A 12,033-nucleotide genomic window follows, 5' to 3' on the forward strand; every position below is an offset into this window, starting at 1 on the left:
CTTAAGGTCAGGGTACCATCAGATAAGGGTTAGAGAAAAGGATATTCCAAAGACAGCATTCAGAACCAGATACGGACACTTTGAGTTTCGTGTTATGTCATTCAGTTTGACTAATGCCCCAGCAGTATTCATGGACTTGATGAACCATGTGTTCAGACCCTTTCTTGATCTGTTCGTGATTGTATTTATAGATGATATTTTGGTTTATTCTCGTTTAGAGGCTGAGCATGCAGATTATTTGCGTACTGTACTCAGAGATCTACAAGAAAGGAATTTGTATGCAAAATTCTCTAAATGTGAATTCTGGTTGAATTCTGTAACCTTCCTTTCCTTGGTCATATTATTTCCGGTGAGGGTATCCAGGTCGATACACAGAAGATTGAGGCAGTGAAGATTTGGCCTAGACCCACAACATCGATAGAGGTTCGTAGCTTCCTGGGTTTGGCAGGTTATTACATGAGATTTATAGAGGGCTTTTCTTCCCTTTCAGCACCATTGACAAAGTTGACTTAGAAGGCAACCAAGTTTCAGTAGACTGATGCTTGTGAGCGGAGTTTCTAGGCATTGAAGGACAGATTGACTTCAGCACTAGTTCTGACACTTCCAAAAGGGACCGATGGTTATGCTATCTATTGTGACGCTTCGGGCGTTGGATTGGGTTGTTTTTTGATGCAGCATGGTAAGGTTATCGCTTATGCTTCTAGACAACTAAGAAACCACGACAAGAATTACCCCACCCACGATTTAGAGTTAGTCGCGGTGATTCATGCTCTAAAGATGTGGAGACACTATTTGTATGGCATTCATGTAGATATCTATACGGACCATAAGAGCCTTCAGTATATATTCAAGCAAAAGGAATTGAATTTACGTCAGAGGCGATGGTTGGAGCTACTAAAAGTCTATGTTGTTGATATTTTATACTATCCAGGAAAGGCAAATGTAGTAGCCGACGCCCTCAGCCATAGATCTATGGGTAGCTTATTATATTTACAACTAGAGAAGAGTGAGATAACTTATGAGATTCATCAGCTAGCTAATCTTGGAGTTCGATTATTATATTCAGGTGGTACCGGAGTTACTATTCAGGACATGGCAATATCTTCTCTAGTAACTGAAGTGAAGGAACGGCAGTATGAAGATCCTGTGCTAGCTCACTACAGAGATACAACCCCTCAAAAGGAGAAGACACCATTGGAGATTACAGGAGATGGAGTCCTCAGATATCGAGGTCGATTATGTGTTCCTAATGTAGCAAGGTTGCGCCAACAGGTTATGGGAGAAGCTCACTATTCTCGTTATTCCATTCATCCAGGAGCGACGAAGATGTATCATGATATCAGGGGAATATACTGGTGGGACGGAATGAAGAAGGATATAGCAGAGTTTGTTGCTCAGTGCCCAAACTGTCAGCAGGTTAAGATTGAGCATCAGAAACCCGGTGGATTATTGCAGGCTATAGAGATTCCGACTTGGAAATGGGAAGTGATTAACATAGATTTCACCATAGGCTTACCTCGTACCCAGCGTAAGTTCGATTCTATATGGGTTATTATTGATAGACTTACAAAATCAGCCCATTTTCTGCCTATCAGGACTACGTATTCAGCAGAGGATTATGCAAGGATTTACATTAAAGATATAGTACGACTTCATGGTGTCCCTATATCTATTATCTCAGATAGAGGTGCTCAATTTACAGCTAATTTCTGCAGGTCCTTCCAAAAAGGATTGGGGACTCAAATAAGTCTTAGTACAACATTTCATCCCCAAATAGACGGTCAAGCTGAGCGTACTATTCAGACACTGGAGGATATGCTATGGGCTTGTGTGATGGACTTCAGGGGTAACTGGGATGATCATCTTCCACTTATTGAGTTCGCATATAATAATAGTTATCATTCCAGCATTCAGATGGCTCCATACGAAGCTCTTTACAGACGAGAGTGTAGGTCACCTATCGGATGGTTCGAGGTTGGGGAAACTAAGTTAGTAGGACCAGAGTTGGTACAACATGCAGTTGAGAAGATTAAGCTTATACGGGAAAGGCTATTAGCAACTCAGATTCGTCAAAAGTCATATGCAGATAATCGACGATGAGACTTGGAGTTTCAGGTAGATGACTGGGTATTCCTAAAGGTATCACCGATGAAAGGCGTTATGCGATTCGGTAAGAAAGGAAAGCTTAGCCCTCGGTACATTGTACCTTATAAGATCATACGCAGAGTAGGCCAGGTAGCATATGAGTTAGACTTGCCTTCCAACTTGGAGTCAGTACATCCAGTTTTTCACGTGTCTATGCTCCGCAAGTGTATTGGAGATATTTATAGAGTCGTTCCAGTTGACGATATTCAGGTCACAGAGTACCTATCATATGAGGAAGCTCCCATTGCTATACTAGATAGACAAGTTCGGAGATTGAGAACCAAAGACATATCTTCGGTTAAAGTACTTTGGAGGAACAATAATGTGGAGGAGATGACTTGGGAAGCTGAAGAAGACATGAAGTCTAGGTATCCTCACTTCTTTCCACTTCCGGAGGAGGATCGGACTGAGACATCACAGCCTTAGGTACGTATATGGTACTTGATTCTTATGTTAGTTATTGTCATTGGTCGTGTGAGACCATTGGTGTTATTGATGATTGTGGACCTGTGTGTCTTTGTATTGTTGGTGTTTTATGTCTAACAGGTTGGTAGTGGTACCATTGAGGAGACTCTGCCAAAAGTTCTATAAATCTCTAGGAGTTTAACATTCGAGGACGAATGTTTCTAAGAGGGGAAGATTATTACACCTTGTACATCCCAAGGTGACGTATAATGAATATGAGACTTGTTAATCATGATTAAAATAATTTTAAAGTCATAATATGACTATATATGATGTTTGTATAATACACATAAAGTTTGGAAAAAATCGGATTAAAGTTGCGAAAAAAACCGACTAAGAATTTGCCCTATAATAGAGCTTTTTGAGAAATAAATTTTGTATGCTATATGAGGTCTTTTGTGACATATTATATACCAAATTTAAGGTATTGGAATTTAGTTTCCAATGCTCATAACCGTTCGTTCATACGATATCCGGATAAAAAGATATACGTGTTGGAAAATGGGCGAATCAGAGGTTGCCAAGCTAGCACCTTTTGACTTTTCAAAAGTTTGATAAATATGTTTTAACTCGTATCTCTCTCTTCATTTTACATAGAATCTTACCAGAGACACCATAAAAGAACGGTCCTTGAGCTCTCTAATAGCTTCAAATAATACTAACATACCGGTACGAAATTGAGAAGCGATAACATCAGAACGATCCCTACGACGTAAGTATCACTATATCACCTCTCTTTTTCTTTGTTGTTTGAGTTTTAGAATGTATTTAATAGTTAATAAAAATTTATAATTTCTGTATTTAAGCTTTAAAATATCAAGAAAAGTTGATAAATTCATTTTCTAATAGTTAGACCTCACGGGACGGTGATCGGAAGCCGTGAGTTCGAGTTATTTGACTTGTAATGAACTGTTTTGTGTTGCTTTTGGGCTGTCTATTGTGCTGCTGATTTATGGAGTTTGGAAGGATAAAAATGGCGTAGAGAAACGTCACATGTGGTAGGGTAGTAGGTTGGTCGCTCGTCGTTGTAGTTGCAGGCTAATTGATAATTTGTTGATTGGGTGTATTATGGTATATTTGGGGGTTTTGTTGTATTGAAGATCCCAGATTGTAATTAGGTTGGATTTGAGTTGCTGATTGTATTATGTTTGTATCTCGCCTATAGTAGGCTTGAGGGAGCAGTAAAATCAGGGAAAATGCTGCCCGTTTTATTTTAGAATCGAGTTATCGTTTGAGATACGTAATATACTACCGCCATCTAAATTGTACACGTATTTCTTTGCTATAGGGTTGTCGCGCTAGTTGTCATAAGCTTGTTGTTGAGTTTTATTGATGACTTGAGGTATGTTAAGACTATCCTTTTTTTCTTTTTGGCATGATCCAAATGATACAAACGAAACGAGCAAAATACACAACGTTCATAAATAACTCTATTCATAGAAATACTAAAGGTGTCTATATTCTTGATTTTCCATGTGAATTATTATTATATCCTCTGTTCATGGGTCCCAGAAAAATACGTATTTGATAAAGTTTGTCCGAAAGGAATATTAATTTTATGATATTCGAGAAATCTTATTAACGTATTTCTTATGCATTTATACATGTACATTGACCCATGACCAGAAGGCGTTATAAACACGTATATTATATGTATATCAGATATGGGAAAATGTTAAGGCGTTATATACGCACCACCACCTGATCAGCTGGTATATGTTGATGATTTTGCCCATAGTGGCCGAGATGATATGATGGGATGCCCTCGGAGGCTTGATGATGTTATGTACACCTATACCTATGCATGATACGACATTTACACGCACGTGCATGATATTATAAATGTTTCAGGATTCACAAAGTTATTTAGACTCACAGGTGGAATTCTTTACCCCATATTTCATCTATGTCTTTTAGGTATTGATTTTCAAGCTTTACATACTCAGTACATTATTCATACTGATGTTCCTTTTTGCTTGGGGACACTGCGTTTCATGCCCGCAGGTGCAGGTAGACAGGCTGACAGTCCCCCTTCTTAGGATCCTTGATCAGCGAGAGTTGGTGTGCTCCATTTGATCCGGAGCTGCTTTGAGTTTTGGTACGGTGTGTTTACATATATATATATATATATATATGGGTACAACAGGGCCCAGTCTCTTCCTTTATACAGTTGTACACTCTATTAGAGGTTTGTAGACAGTCATGTATAGTTATATAGTATGTGGCCTTGTCGGCTCGCCCTACAGTATATATATGTATGCATATATGTCTTTTGGGTATGTTTTCTCGCGTAGGTTGTTCATATGAATTAATAGTTTATTTCCGAACGTTATACATGACCTACACTTATTTCATGTTTATATCTTAGACGAATGCTTATGGGTGTTCGATAGGTAGAACTCGGGCACTCATCTTGGCCTATCGATTTGGGTCGTGACACGAGCCAACTCAGAAAATCTCATCTCGTACTGCGTCACAGACATGCCATCCTGACGTAACTACTCAAACTGTCTGCGCAGCTCCTCTCTGTGAGACTGCGGCACAAACTTCTCCACAAAGAGAATGGAAAACTCCTGCCATCTAAGTGGTACTGCACCGACCAGTCTGCGCCTCTCATAAGCCTCCCACCAACTGAAGGCAACCCCAGAAAACTGAAAAGTGGTGAATGAGACCCCACCGGTCTCCATAATACCAGTTGTCCGAAGCATCCGCTGGCACTTATCTAGAAAACCCTGAGCATCCTCTGACTCAGCACCGCTAAATGATGGAGGTCGAAGCCTCCCAAATATCTCAAGTCTCCTCTGCTCATCATCTACCATAACAGGAACTACTGGGGCCTGAGCAGCTGTAGTTGGCTGGGCTGGTAGTGCCCCCAGTATCTGAAGTCCCTGTACTACCTAGTATGAAGTACGGGCAACAGAGGTATGAGTACCTCCCCCCGGCTTGAGAAGTGGCAGGTGCGTCCTGAGCCGAAACCACCCGAGCAAGGCCAATGTAAACTGTCAATATCTTGGCCAAAGCCTCCAGAAGGTCTGGGATAACAATGGGCACAGCTGGTGCCTGAGCTGGTCCTGCCAGCTCAATTGTATCTGGAATATTCTCTTGAGCTAGAGCAACTGGTGGTGCCACGGGTGTTGCTCTAACTGTTGTACGAGCTGCACCTCGACCTCTAGCTCGGCCCCGGCCTCTACCACGACCCCGGACTCTCGTGGCCCTAACCGGTGGCTGAACATCTGATCTGGTAGTACGTGTTCTCACCATCTGTGAGAGAATAGAATAACAGAAATTTAGTTCCCTCAATCAACAAATTCGCACGACAGAATACAAGAAGGTAAAATTTTCCTAAGGGTCTGACAGCCTCTCGAAGATAAGTACATCTGTCTCTGTACCGATCCACAAGACTCTACTAAACCTGGTCATGACTCGTGAGACCTATGTAACCTCGGCTCTAATACCAACTTGTCACGACCCAAAAATCTTAACCTGTCGCGATGGCGCCTTTCTCAATACTAGGCAAGCCGACAACAACATTAACCCATGATTTCCTTTAAATTTGAAAACATGATGTTTAAATATAATACCAAAAATCTCACAAATCCCGATACAAACACTCCCAAAACCTGGTGTCACTGAGTACATGAGCATATATACATTACAAGTCTGGAAAACACAGTTTATAATAATCTGATACCAAATACAATAACAAAAGAATAGGGAAGGAGAGACAAGGTCTGCGAAACATGGCAGCTACCTCTAAATCTCCGGAAAATCAAATGTGTGAAAGAATCAACACCCACTGTGTCCAGGATCACCTGATTCTGAACACGAAGTGTAGGGTGTAGTATGAGTACAACCAACTCAATAAGTAACAATAATAAATAAGGAACTGAAAGTAGTGACGAACTTCTCAGCTAAGTCCAAATACAATACTTTCCAAAATAAAAAAAAGTAGATATGCTTTCAAGTTCAACATTTAAATCTCCACAGTAATTTCATATCAAATTTGACTGAAACAAAAAATAATGTTTTTCCGAAATTTCCAAAATAGTGATATATGACAGCTGAAGTGCATCAATAATGAAATCAATGCATCATGTCAGAGTAACAAGCACTCAGTCCTCTCATTCACTCCAACCTCACAATCACTCTTTCCTCATAGTCACTCATTCCTCTCAATGACTAACACACCCCAACCCTTCGTGTTCGCGGTCCTCCAGCTGTGTTCGCGAAGGCCAACAACCTTCCAGCCCAAGTCAGCCTCAACCTTATTTGCGTTCGCGAAGATGTATACGCGTTCAAGAAGAAGGACCAGATCCTCCATCGCATTCGTGAGGACCTTCTCATGTTCGCGAAGGGTAAAATCCCAAAATCTTCTCCATCCTTCTTCGCGATCGCGGGACAACCTTCATGATCATGAAGCACACCATCACACCAGCAATTTCAACCAACTTCAACTATGCTCCGGGTGGTCTGATACTCACCCGTGACCCCGTCTAAAACATCGGACCTATTTGAAGTCTTAAAACATGCAAAATAACACCGTAATCAAGAATCGCACATTAAAACCAAATTAATCAACTTCTAAATTTCAAACTTATTTCAACCAACTCCGAACACGACGAACCATACTTAGACAACTCAGAATGATACCAAATTTTATGTACAAGTTACAAATAATAATATGAACCTATTTCAGGGCTCGAAATCCCAAACAGACATCGATAGAACCAAAGTCTACTTCAAATCAAATTTAGAAAACTATAGAACCTTCAAGACGTCAACTTTCAATAATAAGTCATGAACCCCCCCCCCCGGTTTACCAGAAACTCAATCCAAACATACTCCCAAGTTCAAAATCATCATACGAACCTATTAGAACCTTCAAATCCTGATTCCGAGGTTGTTTACTCAAAGTGTTGACTCAAGTCAAACTTGGTCACCTTAGGCCTCTCACCACTGGAAAATGGAAGATTCCTGACAGTCAAAACGGTCGGAAATCATAAATTTCCGACTACTTTCCGACAAAATTAGTTGGTCGGAAAACAATTTCCGACCAAATCTGTCAGTGATTTCTGTAATGATCCGGCCAGTGATTTTAAAAGTTGTAGCCCCATTTCCCTATTTACTGCTCATTCTGTACTTTATAACTGATATATGATTTGCCGGAATAATTGGTTTAGGTCCGGTGAGGATTTTGAATGAATTGGAACATTTAGTTCCAAGGTTTAAAGTTTAAGTTTAAATAGTGACCGGATATCGACTTATGCGTAAACGACCCCGGAATAGAATTTTGATGATTCCAACAGCTCTGTATGGTGATTTTGGACTTCGGAGTGTGATCGGAATTTTATTTGGAAGTCCGTAGTGAAATTAGGCTTGAAATGGCTAAAAATCGGAATTTAAGTTTGGAAGTTTGATCGGGGAGTTGACTTTTTGATATCGGGGTCGGAATCCAATTCTGAAAATTTTCACAGTTCCGTTATCTCATTTATGACTTGTGTGAAAAATTTGAGGTCAATCGGATTTGATTTGTTAGGTTTCGACATCGAATGTAGAAGTTGGAAATTCTTAAGTTTCATTAAGCTTGAATTGGGGTGTGATTTGTGATTTTAGTGTTGTTTGATGTGATTTGAGGTTTCAAATAAGTTCTTATGATATTTTAAGACTTGTTGGAACATTTGGTTGAGGTCTCGAGGGCCTCGGGTGAGTTTCGGATGGTTAACGGATCAAAAGTTGGACTTAAACATTTGTTGCAAAAGCTGTTGCAATTTTCTTCTGCTGGAAATGCAGAAAATCGAGCCCAGGATCGAAGCCCAGAAATCGAGCCCAGGGTCGACGGCCAGGGTCAAGGGCCTGGATCGAAGCCATGATTGAGGCTCAGGATCGAGGGCCATGATCGAAGGCTCAGGATCGAGGGCCATGATCGAAGGCCAGAATCGAGGGCCATGATCGAAGGCCAGAATCGAGGGCCATGATCGAAGGCCAGAATCGAGGGCCATGATCGAAGGCATGATCGAGGGTTGCCTAGACAAAATTAAAAAATAGAGGAATTCGTCCCATTTGCCATTTTTGACGCATTGGAGCTTGAGGAGAGGCGATTTTTGATAGATTTTCAAGGAAAAACATTTGGGGAAGTGATTCTAACTCGGATTTGGTCAATATACACGAATATATCATTGGTTTCATCATTTAATTAGTGTGTTGAGATGAAAATTTGGAAATTTTTTAGAAATCTCATAGAAATGAATTTTTGAGATTTCGGTGTCAATTCGGGGTCGGATTTGAGTGAAACTGGTATGGTTGGACTCGTAATTGAATGGGTTGTCGGATTTTATGAGTTTTTCTGAATTCCTAGATGTGGGCTCCACAGGCAATTTTTGAGCTAATTTCAGATTTTATTGAAAAATGTAGTATTTTCTTATGAAATTGATTCCTATAATTTTTGTTGACTGTATCGAATTATTTTGACTAGATTCGAGACATTGAGAGTTGGATAATCAAGGAAAAGGCCTACTAGTGGGTTAAATTGGAGCAAGTCGAGGTAAGTGACTTGTCTAACCTTGTGTGCGGAAAATTTCCCCTAGGATTGGTATTGATGTGATAATTGTAATGTGATGAAAGTCGTGTATACGAGGTAACGAGTGTGTACACGGGTTAAATGTGAAAGATTATGTTTTAAAATTGTGTAGATCACTGTTGCAAATTAATTAAATTATTAAATCTTGTTATATTCTCCATCATTGATCTGATTTATATACTTTAAATTTGCTTGACTTTCTCCTGCTAATTGTTTTTACCTGTTTAGCTGAAACTTGGTTTCCTTTATTCTGTGCATTATTTGAAGGTGGAATTTCTTTAATTTAAATATTATTAATATGAAGTATTTGATATTTTAAATTTGGAACTGAGGCAACATATTAAAAAAGTTTAAAATATTATTTTTGCTGAGTTATTTATTTCCAGATATGTATTTTGAGATTTTGTACTCATTGTGATATAGCCGTGAGCTCCCTGTCTTGGAAAATATTGTTGATGTTATTTATTCTGGCAAATTGAATTATTTGGGTACTTGAGGTGAAAATTATGATATATTGTGATATTGATACGCATGCGGTGGTATAAGGTCTGGGTGTTGAAACACATGCGGTGAGATAAGGTTGGCTAAAACGCGGGATGCTATTTCGGGAAAAATATTTTTCTTTAAAATTAAATATGAAGGCTCCCGCGGTAATATAAGGAAATGAGATATTGTGAATTTATTTATGATTTGGGACTATGAGGCGGTAACTCGGGAGTGCCCTTGTTGATATTGATTTATGGTTGCAGTTGCCTTTGATTATTGTTGTTATTTTCTTAAAGTTAAAAAAAAATTCTATTTTGTTTCCACGAGGTAGTATTTGCCATTATTTTGCGTAGTTAATTGGTGACATACTACTTACTTGATTCATTTCCATCATCATTTCATTTTTATTATATCGTTAAATATTTCACCTTGTCTTTTATTATTCCAGTATGGCCTGACCTGACCTCGTCACTACTCTACCGAGGTTAGGCTTGGCACTTACTGGGTACCATTGTGGTGTACTCATACTATGCTTTTGTGCAGATCCAGGTACATCCTATAAGTCCAGACATCAGTGAGCTACCTGTGAACGGAGACTTCAAGGTATATCTGCCAGCGTCCGCAGACTCCGGAGTCCCCTTCTATCATTATCATGTTGCTTCCTTATTTTTCTTAGACCCTGATATATAGATACATTGAGGATAAATTCTTAGAAGCTTGTGAGTTATTTCTACCGGGTTTTGGGAGTTGTAATTATGTGAATTTGAAGATTATTTATTTTAGATTTCTATTGTTATTCCGCATTAATAGGCTTACCTAGTCTTAGAGACTAGGTTCCATCACGACATCCTACAGAGGGAATTTGGGGTCGTGACAATTTTCAACCAAAGTAGTCGGAACGTTCAAAAAGGTCAGACGACCAAATATTTTCAAATTTCCGACCAAAGTGGTCGGAACTTTACCGACCGAATCGGTCGTAATAATATAAATAAAAATAATTATTTATTTAAAATTAAATAATAAAAATATATAATTTCCGACCGAATCCGTCGAAAATTAATAATTAAAAAATAAAATTTATATAATTTCTGACAGAATCCATCGAAAACTGTTAAATATTAATTATTATTTTTAATTCCTGACCGATTCGGTCGGAGATCTGGGTGTTTTTGGTAAAATTTGGGCTGCTGTCCGACTATTTTCGTCGGAAATCAGTCGAAACTTTTTGTAAAACTGGGCAGAATTCTTCTCAATTTTGAGTTACACCACCTGTCAAACTATTATAATACAATAACGCCAACAACCAATCAATAAATATAACATCTAAACCAATAATACCAACCATTAACAACATCTAAACCAACAATACCAACCATTAACACAATCTAAACCAATAATGTCAACCATTAACACAATCTAAACCAACAAATCCATTAAACCTAACAATATTTGGCATAAAAACATCCAAATAGTAGCCCACATTCAAGTTTAAAAACAAAACATAAAGTTGTCTCTCACAATCAAGTTTACCAATCAAGCAAAACACCATACCTAAACTACTACACATCAGATTCAGCTTGTTCATCCTCATCATCAGATAGATCATGCCCATGTTTTCTCATGAATTTCTGCATCTTAAAAAATGTTCTGAATTGGGAGTCCAATTGTTGCTTCAAATCACGAATTTCTTTTCTCATATCTTCCATCTATTCTTGATTTTGAGAAGAAGAAGAATTGACTAAGAGTGAGTTTGGATGACCTGTAGGTCGATGTACTCCAAGTCCATAGACTCTGCCTTTGTTTACTCCACTGCTGTCTCTGTCCACAATGAAGCCATATCATCAGGTGTTGGTCGAGTTGAAGGAGGCTGAGTTTGTTGCCATTCTTCCACCCTTTTTATAATAATCTTCCTGAAAAGAAAACATAACTATTATGTAAACAAACTAATATTAATAAACCATAAATACTTATGAAGTTAGTATTTTACATATGTGTCTGACGCACGCGTCTCCACCCAGTGTTCTCTTGTACCACCCTTCTTCTTTTTCTTATGCGTCTCCTCGAAGACCTCAGCGTGACTCATATCTCGCCCTCTTTCATTTTCCTTCATAACAAAAAGTATGAGTTGGACATTACAATCGTAAAATTCAATATGTAAAACTAAGTAAAATTTTATAAGTATTTACCAATCTTAGTTTATGGGCCGTAAAACTAATCGAACCTCCTGTGTGCAACGAGCCACCTTTACTGGAGGCACGGTTTGCCTTTGCTTGTTCACAATTCTTTTTTCATTCTGCGGTATTCCATTTCTCAAGAAGTTTATCCCAAATATATTTTCTTAACCACCCAGGCATTTTACT

This window comes from Nicotiana tomentosiformis, chromosome 5 (assembly GCF_000390325.3).
Source record: "Nicotiana tomentosiformis chromosome 5, ASM39032v3, whole genome shotgun sequence".
In the NCBI taxonomy this organism is placed as follows: Eukaryota; Viridiplantae; Streptophyta; class Magnoliopsida; order Solanales; family Solanaceae; genus Nicotiana; species Nicotiana tomentosiformis.